The 16,787-nt window shown below is 42.1% G+C and overlaps 1 pseudogene; it reads left to right on the plus strand.

Annotated features, from left to right (window-relative positions):
* The first annotated feature begins 9,466 nt into the window (after positions 1-9,466).
* On the plus strand, positions 9,467-16,138 carry LOC117025551 (kallikrein-1-like; annotated as a pseudogene).
* Positions 16,139-16,787: the final 649 nt, after the last annotated feature.

The following is a 16,787-nucleotide window of genomic DNA, read 5'->3' on the forward strand; positions in this document are numbered from 1 at the left end:
GCAATGTTACCTGCGGGTAAGGAGAACAGAAATTCCATTCCCCACTGAGTCACTCACTGCAATGTCTTGGGTAACTTACTCAACCACCCAGGACTTTACTTACTTGAGGGATAGGATGAGGAAGAGGAATAAGAATAACAAGTGCATAACATACTATGGAGGAATGGAGACGAGATCAGTGACAATATCTTCAAAGGATTACAAGAAGCCAGATAACCGCTTTTGGGCAGGAATGTGCACAATCTGAAACATACATGTGCTTCACTGTGTGTATTCTTCCTTTTCACAAACTCGTCTCTCCACAGAGACAACTGAGACTTTTATTACTCAAAAGACAGACGGTTGAGATTTTAACAACCACATTTCATCAGTTCAAAAACACCGGTGTTATTTCCACATATTACCATTTCTGAAATCTGGATGTGTCTTACAGTTCTTAGTTTCACATCACTGAACTGGGGATGTATCTTACAATTCATGGCATCTTAAATTTAAATAACACACAGCATTTCTCTTTTTCACTTACACAAATAGGTCCACACAGAATTACCTCCCTTGGAAAGCTAAAATAAACAAATGGGACTATATCAAACTAAAAAGTTTCTGCACAGCAAAAGAAACCATCAACAAAACAAAGAGACCACCAATCGAATGGGAGAAGATATTTGCAAACACCACCTCTGATGGGGCTAATATCCAAAATATATAAGGAATTCATACAACTCAGCAACAAAAAGACAATCCAATCAAAAATGGGCAAAGACATAACAGAAGACATATAAGAAGACATACAAATGGCCAACAGCTATATGAAAAAATGCTCAACTTGCACTAGTTATTAGGGAAATGCAAATCAAAAACACAATGAGATATTACCTTACACCTGTTAGAATGGCTATCATCAACAAGACAAATAATAACAAGTGCTGGAGAGGCTGTGGAGAAAAAGGAACCCTCATACACTGTTGGTGGGAATGCAGACTGGTGCAGCCGTTATGGAAAGCAGTATGGAAGGTAGTACAATCCAGCAATCCCTCTCCTGGGTATCTACTCCAAAAATCTGAAAACATCTATCCATCAAGATATATGTACTCCGATGTTCATTGCATTTATGGAGGCCAAGACATAAAAACAACCAAAATGTCCTTCAATAGATGATTGGATAAAGAAGATGCGGTATATATACACAATGGAATACTATTCTGCCATAAGAAAAGATGAAATAGTGCCATTTGCAACAACATGGATGGGTCTTGACATTATTATGCTAAGCGAAATAAGTCAGACAGAAGAAGTTGAGAACCATACAACTTTACTCGTATGTGGGATATAAAACTGAAAGCGACAAAGGAACAAGACAAATAAAGAAACAAAAACTCATAGACACAGACAACAGTTTAGTGGTTACCAGAGGGTAAGGGGGGAGGGGGACGGTAGAAGTGGGTATAGGGGGTCAAACATATGGAGATGGAAAGAGAATTGACTCTGTGTGGTGAGCACACAATGTAATATATACATGATGTATTACAGAACTGTACACTTGAAACTTACGTAATTTTACTAACCAATGTCACCCCAATACATTTAATTTAAAAAAAAGAAAGAAAGAAAGAATTACCTCCCTTGATCAATTGGCTTGCTGAAGGTGGCCCTAGTGGCTTTGGAGCCCTGAACTTTTGCAAGGGGTTGATACATTCAGAGGTAACCAGCAGCATCCTGAACCCAGTAGGACAGATTCATTTAAAAGACAGCTTGATTAGTGAATGCTCTCACAGAAGGACACACAGAATTGTATGACACAAGCCAGCCAGATGTGGGTTGGAGAACTGTCCAGAAGACTTCCTGGAGGAAGTGATATCTTAGCTGAGACCAAAGGAAAGGGTTTGGAGTTACCTAGAGAACTGCTACTCAAAGTGTCCACTAAGTCTATTTGTTAACAGCCTTCCTTGGGTAAGTACAGAAATTGAAAGTAAGCATTAAGAAATTTCTATAACTGCTGGACAAAATAATTTTATGTTTGTTGAATCTAATAATAAAAAATTGTGGAATGTCCTTTATGGATCTGTTACAAAATTTTTAGTTTCCCTGCTAATTAACTTTATTGTATTTTATTGAAATATTAGACAAGACAGACTTTAAATAAAAAAAAAAACAACAGATCTTTGAAGAAACACTGAGCTAGAGGTAGTGATGAGGAAAGACTTGGGAGAGATCAGTAGCATTTGTGAAGTCGAGAGAGAGAGAGAGAGAGAGAGAGAGAGAGAGAGAGAGAGAGAGAAGTGATGACCATTTAAATAAAATGTCACATGGGAATTAGCAGACTGGAAAAACACTGACCAAAATATTACAAGTTGATTACATCTGGATAGTGGCATTTCAAGGGATTTTCATGTCCTTAATTTTAAGCTTCTTCACTGTAATGAATCCTGTAGTGAACATGTTTTGGTTTTGCCTACTCAGCATCCAATCCCCTTCTAGGGGAAAGTCTCCCCAATATCCTTCTGGGATATCTTGCTCTCCAGATGTGTATGGTCTAGAAGGTGCCCTTCTCTCCCAAGTCACAGAGTGGGTACAGGACTCAGGCTAGTCCAGTGGTCTCTCTCCCTGGGATTTGCAAGAACAGAAGAGTGTTGGGACTCCTTCAGCCCACCATGACAGTCTATTTGGTGCTGATACCAAGAGCTTTGAGCTACTCTGGTTTCTGTGAGGCACAAGCCTGAGTCTTCAGTGTTTCCTCTGAGCTACCTCATTCCCTGTAGACATATTCACTTCTGTTCAAGTTAGTAGAATCTGTTTCTTTGCTTGCAATCAAAGAATGTTGTCTGTTAAACATGTATGTATTATCTTTGTGATTAAAAAAAAAAATTATGAAACTAAAGCCTCTAGGGATTGATGGATAGCATTGTGGAATGGTGGAAAGCATGGGTTCCAGAGTTAGAAGGCAAGCCTCAAATCCTCCTCCAACCACTTACCAACTACGTGGTTTTAGGCAAATTTCTAATCCTACTCTGTGTCTCAGTTTCCTCCTTGTAAAGAGAGAATGATAAAAGCAACTACCTCAGGATTATGGTGGGATTAAAATGAGGTAATATATGTAGTGCTCAGAACAGTGCCTGACACACAAGGACCATGCAACCATTTGCTAGTCTTGTTTTGTAGATAGAACCCTGGACCTAAACACAGTGCAGCTCAGAACACCGGATTATTTCTTTGTTGGTTCTGTCTTGGGAGTTCATTGGTTCCTACTCGAGGACTCTAGCAGTTGAGAGATTCATTCACTCACTCCATCTCTATTTTCTTCAGATTTGTTCCCTTTACCTGGCCCTTTCTCTCCGGCGATATTTTATATTCAAATCCTGAGAGGAAAAGCCTCTGATTGGTCCAGTGCATCTCCATCATTATCCCTATTGGATAAATGCTGTTGCCAGGCCAGCCTATAGATTAGCAGCACTTGGGGCAGGGCCTCTCCTTGTTTAATCAGCTCCTCACTTGCTGCAGAGTCCATCAGAGATGAGTAGAGAACCACCTTGGTCTACTTTCCTCATTACCTGGGCACATTGGTGGGCAACTAGGTCATTTCAAGGACCCAGAAAGCCTTGCTTTCCCATTGCAGCAACATTACCACCCCTCACCCCCCGCCCCAAGAAGCCCTCCCACTTTGTTCTGGTTCCTCAGGTACTGCCCAGAATTGACAGAGGGAGCCAATAGTGGTGTCTGAAAGCCCAATTCCAAGAGTTTCTTCCAACACTTAGAGAAAGCACTGAGGGTAGGGATGTTTCTCTATCTTCTCTTTTTTGTGTAGCTGCAGGCATATTATGTCATGGGGAAACTTTTCAAAAACACTCACAGGGAGAATGAGCTCTCATGTAGAAAATAATGTGCTTATAAGGAGTTCCAATTTTCTCCGTTTACTCAATTTAGCTGCCGTAGTGTACTGAAGGTTGGGTAGTTTTATAAGATGGCTGAGAAGACGAGTTCAGGAATCTTGAGAGAAGATCATATCCGGACTTCATTCTGATAGTTGCAGATGTTAAGCTGTCTGTGATTTCTCAGACCCTAAGTGAAGCAGACACATGGCAGCACCTGCCTGATAGAATTCTTTCAGTGTTGGGACATCTGGGGCTGAAATCTGCTGACACCACATAAATTTCTTCTCTGTATAAAGCTCTCCCATCCTGGGGAATACTTAAAAGGAATAAAGATCAGGAAGCCACATAAAATGTGGGCTCCAGCTTTTGCTAGCCAGGCCCGGAAGAGGGAGCAAGCAGAAATAGAGTCTAAAGCAGAGGAAGCCCATTATAATGGACTTACAAGGGAACAGGACTAGTATCTGGATAATGGACTAAAGCGTTAGTCCATTCAACTGTTGGGGACTTGATTCCCACATAACAAATCTCATGTAACAGTCTGCATTATTATATGTTTCTACTGTTCAAGAATTAAGGGGTTAAAAATTAAAAGCCCCGTTTTTGTTTGTTTGTTTGTGTGTTTTTTATTTAGGGATAATCTTACAACTTCATTAAGTTTCTGCATGGAAGGAGCTCCTATGAAGGTGGGGAGAAAAATCTGTGTACTTCCCAGATAGCACCTGGAGAAGGAGAGATGGAAAGTTTGACATGGAAAAATGGCGGTTTGGAAAAAGGTGTGTTGGAGCCATGGGGTGAGGGTTATGTCAAAGTCATGGGGACACCCAGGTGGGAACACAAGCCTCCCTCCCTATTTCCTAGGGGGAAAAATCAGAATGAAAAAAGTACACAAAGTTAGCTTTTGTAAGTTGTAAAATGTGTGCTTCAGTTCTAATTTTTTCTGTAACAATGTAAGAATCATAAAGATCTATCAAGATAGAAAGTAAAATCAAAGAAATCATGTGCTCTCTCAGCTACCCAAATATCTATGCCTACAGTTACATCTGCCCTCCTTCCAGTAGCACCAACAACACTCCACTTGCACTCATCTCTCCATGGCCCCATGATCAAGCCAAGGTTTTCCATACATTTTCCCCTTCAGTATATACTGTTCCTTCTGCCAGGAATACTTTTCCCTATCTTTTCCATCTGCCAAACTCCTACTCACCCCCTCTAACCTCATCTCAATATTTAGTTTTTCTGGGGAATGTCCTCTGACTGTTCTTTCTCTACATGTAGTGGATACTGCTAGCTGTCCCCTAAAATCCATTCTCCCTTTCATTAATACAAAGAGAGTGGTAACTCAACATCTGGCAGCCCAGCCAGAACCTAACTTTCCCAGCTCCACCCCCAGCTTGCAGCTATATGTGACCATGTGGAGAATGTGAGTTGATGTGATTTGGGCCCCTTCCGGGCCGTAATGCATCGTTCCTCTACGATCTAGCCCCTTCACGTGATCTGGAGCACGAATGCACCATGACCCAGCTTTGACCATTGCATCAGTGGGCTATCTCTATTGTAACGAAACATCCAAAGCTCAAGCTTAAAACAACAATCATTTGATCTCTCAGAGGTTTGGTTAGGTGGCTTTATTTCAAGCTGTGGGTCTGGCAGGGCCTGACCCCTTGCTGAGGATGAGCTCGGGTCTGCCCCACTGTGTTCACTTTGAGGTCCAGGCTGGGGGGACCCCAGCTACCTAGGGGAAACTCTTATCATCATGGCACAGGTGCAAAAGGGCAAGCCTAGCCATGCAAGCACATTTCAACTTCCTGCTTGAGCCACACCTACCAACATTTTAACCTTGGCCAAAGCAAGTCACATGATAGAGTCCAAATTCAAGGGGAGGGGAGAATACACCTCCCATGGAGATTTGGGGGAAGTAGGAATCTAATCGACTTCAACCATGCAGACAAGGAAAAAGTTCTAGGATGGAAGGAACCTGGATTCCTCAGTGACCATGTAGAGCAGAGCATCTTGTCTACCTGCTCCCGCTGTTATGTGCGATCAATACATTCATTGCTTCTTTAAGCCACAGAATTGCTGAGCCTATTTGTTACAGCTGCTTAGCCTTTTACCCCAATATAGCACACTCTCCACTATAACATTTGCATATTATTTGTTTTTTTCTTTTGTTTATGTGTTTTTATTGCCCCATTAGAGTTTCCTGAAATCAATAATTATGGCTTAAATAAGTTTTGAATCTCTAACACCTAGCCCAGGATCTATAATAAAGTGAGTGTTCAATGAAGGATTGCTAAATGATTAAATGAATTTCCTATAATTTTGTTATTTTCATCCAGAAAATAAATGTGTTTAAAAAGGATTGCCTAAGGTAGCTATGAAAATAACAAAAGCACATTACAGGCCCTAGATGATAACTTCCTTAAAATGTGCTGATATGAAGAAATATCATTCTCCCAAGGAAAATGGCTTTAGTGGGACATTCATTCATTTATCTAGTGATTGTACGAATACTTACTTAGTGTATGCTATATGTCAGGTACCAATTAGGTGATGAGAATATAGCAGTGAATGTAAAGGATCAAACTCCTTACCCTCAGAGAACCTCCATTCAATGGGAGAAAGAGAGAGAAAATAAACAAGTCAGTCAGTCAAAAATAAAGTAGAGCAATGGGGTCGCCCAGACATTGGGAAGGATGGAACAAAGACCTAACTTAAGAGATGATGGAGTAAATATGTAGCTACCTGGGAGAGAGCTTCTGCATAGAGGAAGGGTCAAGTATGAAGTAGCCCTGGAGTTGGGAACCTCCCTGGTATGATCAAGGAACAGCAAGGATGCCAGTGTGGCTGAGGCAGGGCACGCAAGGGGGAGAGTAGCAGAAAATGTCCTCAGATGCTGTATTTACCAAAGAAGACAGCAAGAGCCCAAGTAGGTTTGACCATCTGTGTGTCCTTATAGCCTATGTAGTCAATAATTGTTCAAACCACAGGTTTCTATGGCTGTCCAAGTTTGTGAAATCCATACTGTTGAAGTGGCACGTGGTGCCTTTGCCCAGGTAACTTTGTGAATGAGAGCCATTTTCAGCAGCCAGGTACTCAAAGCTCAAACCACTTACATGCTTGGTCTCACGTGTCTATGTTCATTCTCCAGAGTGATTCTGGAAAATCAACATCAATACTCAGTCAACATCAAGTCCAAGATGGCCCTTTACGGATGATTCTCAGGAGCTTCCCAACAGGCATTCGTGTCTCTTCTCCATTGCAGACGCGGATGGGACTGAAACGCAGAGGCTGGATTGTGTGGGGCAGATCCCACCCAGCCTCTCTAAGTCATATGGGCCACACGTGTCTTCACTTATGCTCCAAGCCCATGTGCCCCTCTCTGCCCCACCCTTGCTCCTACCACATTCCTCTTTCTTTTTAAGGAAAAGCTGTAGCCATATTTTAACTGGTGCTTTTCTTGTGGAGAGGTGATCAGGAGAGAAAACATTGTAGACCAGGAGAGAAAACATTTCAAACAGAATGAACAAAATCGAGAGCTTCTGAACATACCGTCTTAAAGCAACCTCTTGGGATCTATTAACTGACTAGAAAGGAAGGAAATTAGGGCTGGGGAAGTAGGGTAGAATGCAGTTTCCCTTGCCTTTTTATATATTCTAGATGGAATAGTTTGGATAGTAAAAGTGAAATGCTGTAAGGTTATTGCCTTTCAAGCCAATCCTATAAAAACATTGTCAAAACTGGTGTGTTTCAGATGTGGTAAACACCGGAGCAGAGCGGGAATTTGGGAAAGGGTGTGTTCCATTCTCTGGATTCTGATCTGTTTGTAATCTGTCGTTATGTGTTCTTCAGAATTCGAACGAGACTCAGCACTTCAAATCACAGGTCTCTGGGTTCCGCGAAGGGAAACAGCCTTGTTTCTTGTGATGTATTTGTCTAGTGAATTATAATTCTATTTGTTCTATTAAGCAGCTGAAGTTCAGCACATTTTTATTCATTTTGTACAATAGGCACTAAATGATTCTGAATGCCAGGCACCTAATCAGATTAAGAAAATCTTCATGTTGGCCAAAGGTTTATGCGTTTGTGCTACAACGAATTTCCCCATGATCTAATCTAAATAGAAAAGTCAGCATTCTTCTTTTTACCCATCTCAAGGAAGGAGGCAAAGCAACCCAAGACTTTCAGAGAAGACCCTTCTTTATACAAGGCCTTATCAGATGTCCCCTTACCACCACCTTGATCTTTTATATTATATGTGGGTGGGGAGAATGGGCTCAATTACATAGGATTAAAATGAAAATTCAATGTAAAGATCAGCTGACTTATTTCATGGTCTTTTTTTCTTTCTTTTTTTTTTTAGCAGCCAAATTATATCTTGATATGACAAAACTGGGCTTGGCTTTTAAGCAGGCTGGATGCAGGTTGTGGCAGAATAACCATTCTACCCACCTCACTAAGAAGCTGAACCTTTAATCACATTCCAGAGGAAAGTCAGTTCTAACCGAAGGCTATCGAACCCAAGAAACCAGATGAGAGGGACTAGCATCACTAACCTCAATTCTTGCCCGGATGATACCTGAAGGTTGCACTTAGGAATTTGTCATATCAGAAAAAAACAATAGATCGAAGGTTACAAAATGTTAGTGATGTCAATTTCAAGGAAGATTTCACAGGAAGACACAAAAGACACACTGAAACCTTCACAAAAGCCTTTTCTAAACATCCATAATTTTCTCTATTTTTTCCTCTATGGGTCATCATTTCACTTTCCCTTCTTTCTCTTTTTCCCTACACAGCTTCTAAAACTCCAGAGAAAATCAGTTCTGCCTATCTCACTTAGCAAAATAAAATCATTATGGTATATCCATACAATGAAGTATTATTCAGCCATAAAAAAGAATGAAATACTGATACATGTTATAACATACTGCCTACCTAAAAACATTATGTTAAGTGAAAGAAACCAGATACAAAATGTCAAAACAAATATTGTTATGCTTCCATTTTTATGAAATATCCAAAATAGGTAGATTCGTAGAGACAGAAAAAAGACTGGTAGTTACTAGAGGCTGGAGGGAGGAGGCAATGGAGTGATTGTTTAATAAGTACAGGGTTTCCTTTGGGAATAATGAAATGTTTTGGAGCTAGACAGAGATGGTGGCTGTACAACATTGTGGATGTACTAAGTGTCACTGAATTGTCCATTTAAAATAGTTAATTGTATGTTACATGAATTTCATCTCAATAAATAAATAAAGCATGGCAGTAAGTTCCCCCAACATATTCATTAGAAAATAGCCCAACAAATACCTATTCATACTCAACCATGCACTTGTCTCCCCACTCTAGAGAGCTTATGAAAGTATGTTCTCAACAGAACTGGTAAGCTAAGACTTACCAGTGGCTAAGAAAAGTAGATTTTACTTTCCTCATTCACCCAAGAAAATATCCTAGACAGAGAAGGTCCACGCAGAGTAGGCTCTGTTGAAATCCCCATGTGCTGGACCATGAGACTTCTACGGGATTTGCCCAAGTCCAGGGGAGGAAGTGAGGATGAGCCATGCTGAGATACTAAGATGAGTCCCTTCAGTGGGACCATGAATCGAATGGCAGGATTGGAGAACTGTGCTTATCTTGGGCCATCAGCACCAGACAACGACTCCCGCTATGGTGGGTAAGGTGGTGAGGCAGCTAAGATTGAGGGAGAGGAAAAGGACTGGTCTGTGTTACTTTGTAAACCATACCTCAGCCAAGCCAGTCTAGGGTCATCCTTCCTATATTAAAATCATTATAGGTATTCTATACATGCAACTGTTTCTATGATTTTGAATTTTATTTTTTTGTTCCTTGGTAAAGTTCCTTTTGAAAAATTCCAATTTTTTTTTTCTCAGATTTATGTCATGCTGCCTATCTTTGGCTATTTTACTGCTAGAGACAGATTTCAGGGACCAGGTGCCATTATTCCATTCCTTGATCAGAGTACCTGGAGAGCAGAGTTGATGGTGGGAAGTAAGAACAGCAGCTCATACTGTATAGCATGCTCCATATTTTATCACATTTAACATTTACAACACTATAAAACAAATATATTTGTTCCCATTTTAGAAATGAGGCAACTAAACTTAGATTTAGTAGAATTTAGAATAAAATGACTCATTGATGCCAGGTAAAATCCAGGGACCCAAAAGGTGAAACCCAAAAGGAGGTGTTATGGGGCCAGCCCGGTGGCTCAGGCGGTTAGAGCTCCATGCTCCTAACTCCGAAGGCTGCCGGTCCAATTCCCACATGGGCCAGTGGGCTCTCAACCACAAGGTTGCCGGTTCAATTCCTCGACTCCTGCAAGGGATGGTGGGCTGCACCCCCTGCAACTAGCAACGGCAACTGGACCTGGAGCTGAGCTGCGCCCTCCACAACTAAGACTGAAAGGACAACAACTTGACTTGGGAAAAAAAAAAATAAAGTCCTGGAAGTACACACTGTTCCCCAATAAAGTCCTGTTCCCCTTCCCCAATAAAATCTTTAAAAAAAAAAAACAAAAGGAGGTGTTATGAATTGAATTGTGTTCCTACAAAAAAGATATGTTGGAGTCCTAACCCCCACGACCTGACAATGTGCCTGTACTTAGGGATAAGTTTTTTACAGAGATGACATTCAATTAAAATGAGTTGAATGAGGGGGTTAGGGTTTCAACATGAATCCGGGGGGAACATAATCCATGGTAAAATAATATTTTGGTTATTTGGGGTTAAATAAAATATATTATTAAAATTTAAATTAAAAAGGAAAGATGGGAATATTCAATGCACTTTAACTCCTCACAAACTTGCCCAGGGTCTAACCTTTAGTTTCTCCATCCCACACTCTCCTCTACCATCCCTGGCCAGAACCAAGGCTGTTAATGGGAAATCCCAGGACCTTGGTTCTCTGGGTAGTCGTTTTGAAGAGGCCAGGAAGAAAGTCCCAGTGGTGGTGCTACTGTGGGACTTCTATTACATTGTTTTGTACACCTGAAACTAATAAACAAATAAATAAATAAATAGAAAGAAAGTGCAGGCCAATCACCAAGCAGAAAAGAAAGCAAAACAGAATGAGGAGACCTATCAAATCTATTTGAGCACTTATTCTGTAACCATGACCACCACGCCCCAACCAAACACACACCAACCATTTCTTCAAGTCTTGAACAAAATCTGCCATATCCCTAAATATCTTGTTTCTTTAAAGAAACCAGGGAAAGGTCCTAGTCCTCATGAACCTGAGAGGAGAGAGCAGCCATAAGGTGGGATGTTCACGAGCCCAAGGCCAACAGAAGGAGGAATGTGGAAACAGAAGTGACCTCTATAGCCCTGGGAGTTTGCAAAGATCTTGGGGGAGGGCGTCTGACTTCCCACAGGATGTGTGATAGGGGACTTGAGCTAATTTTATTTAGATTTCACAGGACAGGGTGACGTCAACTGACATCTGGGTTACACTTGTTATCAAGGAGTTGAAATGAAGACACAGGAGGCATGCTTATCAAATTTGTAGAGGACAGGAAGCTGAAAGGAACAGCAAATACATAATTAGAATCCACAAAAGTCTCAACAAGCTAGAATGCCAGACTGAATTTAATAAGAGGAAACTTAATAAGGATGAAGGGAATGTCCTGCTCTTGGGATTAAAAATAAAATAAAATAAAATAAAAACTGTCTGTACAAAACACATGGAAAAGGGTCAGGGGGTTGACTCAGGTGAAGATCCCCCAAAGCAATGGGATCTGAACCTGTTCTAGTAAAAAAAAAGAAAAAAAAAAAAAGAAAAAAGAAAAAGAAAAAAAAAAACCCACCAAACAAACAAAAGGAAACATGTGCAAAGGAGGAAACAAGCAATCAGGTTCATTCTTCCTGGTTAGACCCTTGGCATATCAACTTCAGGTCTGCTCACTGGACACTAAAAAGGATGCGAACTAGAGTGCCTACAGAGAATGAGTGACCAGGGATCCCCAAACCACATAAGGCAGGAACAATGCTGTTTAGCTAGAGAGGTGAGACTTCTCTGCAAGCATCTAAAATTTTGCCACATGAGAAAGGAGTTGGGCTTGTGATGTATGGCTCTGAAGAGTGAAATTAGGACAGTGGGTAGGGTAGCTGCTTCAGGGAGAAACTGGAATAATATATAATGAAGAAAACAAATGTATCCATTAGGACTGTAAGTAACAGAAAACCTGACTAATAATGGTTTCAACAACAAAATTCTTTCCGTTATTTTTTTTTGTTAAAGCCTAGAGGTAGCCTGTGGTGAAGACCTCAGGCTTTTCCTGTGTTCTTCTCCACCCTCCTCAGAGTGTTGGTTTCATCCTCCTATCTTTTGCCTCATGGTCACAAGATGACTGCCAAAGCTCTAAAAACACAAATCAGCATCAAAGCAAGGGAGGAGGGTGATGATGAGGGGGCAGCCAATGTAGCAAAGAGGAGGGCCTTTTCCTTAATGGTGCTATGCTTTTGTCAGAAAAGGAAATAATTTCTCAGATTTCCTCATATATCTCATTGGTCAGACTGGATTACTTGGCCAACTCTACCTGTAACAGAGACTGGAAATGGAGTATCTAGCTTTTCCAGCCTCTCTAGTGGGCAGCAGCAAGAGAGAAGGGAATGGTGTTTTAGTAGCCTTCAGTAGTGTCTACCACAGCAAAATCGTCTGTAAATCAACTATCAGTAGATTGTCTTAGTCTTTTTCATGCAAATATACATAATGTATATACAACCATATGCTCACATTTGAGTTTTCACATGTGTACTCTAAATAGTTCTGTTTCCTATATTTCTTACTTAATATTTTGAGTATCTTTCCATAACATTTTGAAATTCTTTGAAAATATTATCTTTAGCAGCTAGGTAATATTTATTATATATATCATTCCACTTTGAACCATTGCTCTTCTCTTGGACATGTACGTTACTTCCACTTACTAGAACTTTCTAGCCATCATCTCCAGAGACAGAAATGGTGTGCCCCGGAAGTATTCCATCACAGGAATGAAACTGATAAGACCCAGCATGGGGAAGGGGTCATTGGCCTTGATGACATTTCAGGCCCCTCCCCTCCTCTTCGAGAATGCTGCTGATTGGGTGGAAAGGGATGGAGACATGCTCAGGGAGGCCCACTGTGCCCTCTCTGCTTCATCTTTCCATTCTGCTGCCTGAGCTCACAGGCTGCATGACCTTCTTACTCTAATACCCCCAATGTCAGCCCCACACACACTCGTCACACCCTCTCTCACTGTCTGCTGTCAGCAACAACAGCCTGTATCACTCTTAACATGCTTTTAAAATTGCCTGAACGAAGACAGCAGCGCCTCTGGCTTTTATCAAGGGGGCCAAACATGAGAATCGGTGTGAAGGACTCACGCTAGGCCAGAGGGGCCAAGGATGGACAGAGCGCACAACACCAAGAGCTGATGACAACATTCCAGTGCTGCTCCTCTGTGGCCGCTTGCTGCTGTGAAGCCTATCTGTGGCTTCCAGCATGCCAGGGGGACAGGCAGGGGCAGGTTCTTCATTATGACAGGGCGGCAAACACCACTGGGGTCCTGTAGGTGAGCTGGGTAGCACAAGGAGTGAGAACTGTCATTCCCCAAGGCTAGTGTGCTAGGGGCTTACAGAGTGGTGCTGGGGACAGGAGAGACACCTGCCTTATCAATGAAGCGTTTGATGTCAGCCTTTGCTATATATAGTTATGCTTCAAGGGATGTGATCTGACCGAGGTCTAAATGAATCTAAATTGGCCTTCCACTGAACTGATAAATATTCATTCTCTTCAATGGGGGTCAATATGCCAAGCCTACAATTAAAAAACTAGAATTCAAAACCAAGTTTTAAAGACGCAACATCTTGTAAGCTGACCACTCAATGACAAAAAAAAAAAAAAAAAATAGGGATTAACAACTTTGCCAGTTTATTCTCAGATATGTGGAACTTAGCACCTTCCTCCAGTACCTTGCTCTTTTAAGGGCTTTTAGGGAACAAATAGTTAAAGGTCAAATAATTTCTGTAGACTTTAGTGATATCACATCGTTAGCACTGAGCACAAAACAACCTAGTAAAAACAGCTGAAATAATTTGTCCTGTTTTCTAAAAATGGCGCTCTGATTGCTTGCTGGTTGTGTGGAATTAGAAAGGTCACACAATTTACCAGGATCAGCAATCCCAAAAGTTATTTTCTTGCCTATGAAGACTTTGTCTCTCCCAGGAACACCACACAGCACAGTCATATTTGTACCAGCAGCTCATCAGGGGCAGAACAAAGGCTGGAGCAGCGGATCTGAGCTGGAGAACTCATTGATGTCTCAGCTCTGCCACCAACTGCCTCCAGACCATGTCTCTTAATTTCTCCATGAATTAAATTCCTGTAAGTTCTTATGGGGGGTCCACGAATCTCATCACCAGAAGGAATCTTGAAAAGTATTTTCTACTAATAGCTGCCCCTTTCCCACTAGGTTAATATCAAAGAAATCCTCTTTAATTTTATTAAATCAACTAAATAACCCTCTTAATAGTATTTTGCCTTTGGATTAGGAACAATAAGTCTCATTCTGTTAAGCACAAGTCTCTTAAAATTCTATTGAGTCTAAGTCTTAGAACAGAACAAAGTGTGTCTAATCTTAGTGAAGCGCTAGTTTGAGAAGGTGTTGTATATCCTGCATATATTCTCTACTGCAACCTTCAAAAGATGCAGGACATTGTATGAGGCAACCTGTTGGTTTATAGAGCTGTGAAGGCCATGTCCCTGGTCTCCAGGAGCTTTCAACATGGAGGAGAAACCAGCTGGACAAATGATGACTATAGATATTGAGAGAAAGGAAAAAGGATGCATAGGTTACACATAAAATATGCAAAGCTAGAGTAGACACATCTGGGACATCTGTCCAGCTCACAATGATCGCCTTTTTCTGAGAACTGCCTCTTCCCTCAGATACTGCACCCGGCAGCATGTTTGCACACTACCACCCCCCTCCTACCTCAGCCACAGCTGATTGGACCAGGAATGGATACCTGCCCAAGCTCAGCCAAATTCTCTCTCCTGGGAAGTTAGAATTGTGATTCAGAGAACCTGAAAACTCAGACAATTTAGGGTGACTATACCTCTGTAAACTAAGGAGAACAAAAGAGAACAGAGAGGAGCAGCCCCCACCCACAGAGACTGAGAGGATGGCTGCCTTGGTCACTAATGGCTTCGCCCTTTCTCGTTCGAGGCCCTCATCAGGCCCCGGCGACATTCCTATCTTCCTGAAACATCCTTGTTTCCTATGAGAAATTCCCCCTTTCTCCTTGAGCCGCTCAGGGATGTTATTTATATTCAAAACAGCCTTGATTTGTCTGTTTTCTCTGTCTTTTCTCCTCCTCATCCTGCATCCTTTCTGCTCCCTCTATCTCTCTGTTCTCCCCTCTGCCTTTCTCATTTCCTGTATCTTTTTAAACTCTCTCTTTTTCACTGCCTTTCTCTTTGTCTCTGGATCTGCCTTTCCCACTGTCACATTCTTTTGCTTTCTCACTGTCTCTATTTCTCCATGATTCTAAACCTTTCATGCTCAGTGTTTTCCTTGTTTCTCTTTCTCTCCTTTAGGACCCGCCTCCATGCTGCCCTGCTCCTTCTTCCTTTCCCCTCCTCTTTCCTCATTCCCTTGGTCCCTCTCTCTCCCCAGTAATTACCAGCTCTGGCTGGGGCGCCACAACCTGTTTGAGAATAAAGACACAGCACAGTTCGTCCAGGTCAGTAAGAGCTTCTCACACGCTCAATTCAACTTGAGCCTCCTGAAGAACCACACCACCTATCTAGAAGATGACTATAGCTACGACCTCATGCTGCTCCACCTGGCAGGGCCCGCCCACATAACAGATACTGTGAAGGTCCTGGACCTGCCCACCCAGGAACCCCCACTGGGGAGCACCTGCTATGCCTCCGGCTGAGGCAACATCGAACTAGATCCACTTGTAGTTGAGTACCCAGATGAGCTCCAGTGTGTGGACCTCAAGCTCCTGCCCAAGGATGTGTGTGCCAAAGTCCACCCCCAGAAGGTGACAGACGTCATGCTGTGTGCTGGACACTTGCAGAGTGGCAAGGACACCTGTGTGGGTGACTCAGGGGGCCGGCTGATCTGTGGTGTGTTTCAAGGAATCACATCTTGGGGACACACCCCATGTGGCCAAACCCATATGCCCAGCGTCTTTACCAAACTTCTGTCCTTCCTGGACTGGATCAAGGAGACCATGGCAGCCAACCCTTGTCCCTGACCCCCAGTAAAACCAAATATGCATCAAATTTGCATCAAAAAAACCCAAAAAACACAAAAGCAGCCTTGATGAGGACTTGAATACTAACATGTCCTCATATTAAAAAGATGTAGGTAAGCCAAAACAGCCAATAATCCAAAAGCCACTCTGGCTTCTGCAGGACATTGTGAAATGAATATGTTTAAATTGCTGGCATTTATAACATCTCAAATGAAAGTATAAGCCCACAACCATGTAAACTTGATTGGCAGAGAACGGCAAAGCCTGTCCATTTTCTTCGTCCTGACCTTCTCTGCTCTTCTCTGCTCCCTGGTCCTTGTAAGACGCGGACGCCTTGCTCCTTCCCCTCTTCCCACCTCACCTCCCTGGCATGCCCACAGCTGCCTCCATCATGCCCAGCTTGGTGCCCCACATCTTTTGGGGGAGATAACTTTTTAAGGGCCCTTCCAACAAGCGAAAGAGATGGCAGCCTGAGAAAATAGTCAGTAGAGGAGGCAAGAAGACGACTGGATTCTTTGTGGGAAAAGTTTACCATCACACCACAGATAATTTATAAAACAAGTAATGCCTAAAAGAGAAGTGAGAGAAGGTACTGAGTGGCTGGGTTCTGGCCAATGAGATTTCCAGTGCGGTTCAGAAGTTTGAGTGG

Source organism: Rhinolophus ferrumequinum, chromosome 8 (genome assembly GCF_004115265.2).
Source record: "Rhinolophus ferrumequinum isolate MPI-CBG mRhiFer1 chromosome 8, mRhiFer1_v1.p, whole genome shotgun sequence".
Classification (NCBI taxonomy): Eukaryota; Metazoa; Chordata; class Mammalia; order Chiroptera; family Rhinolophidae; genus Rhinolophus; species Rhinolophus ferrumequinum.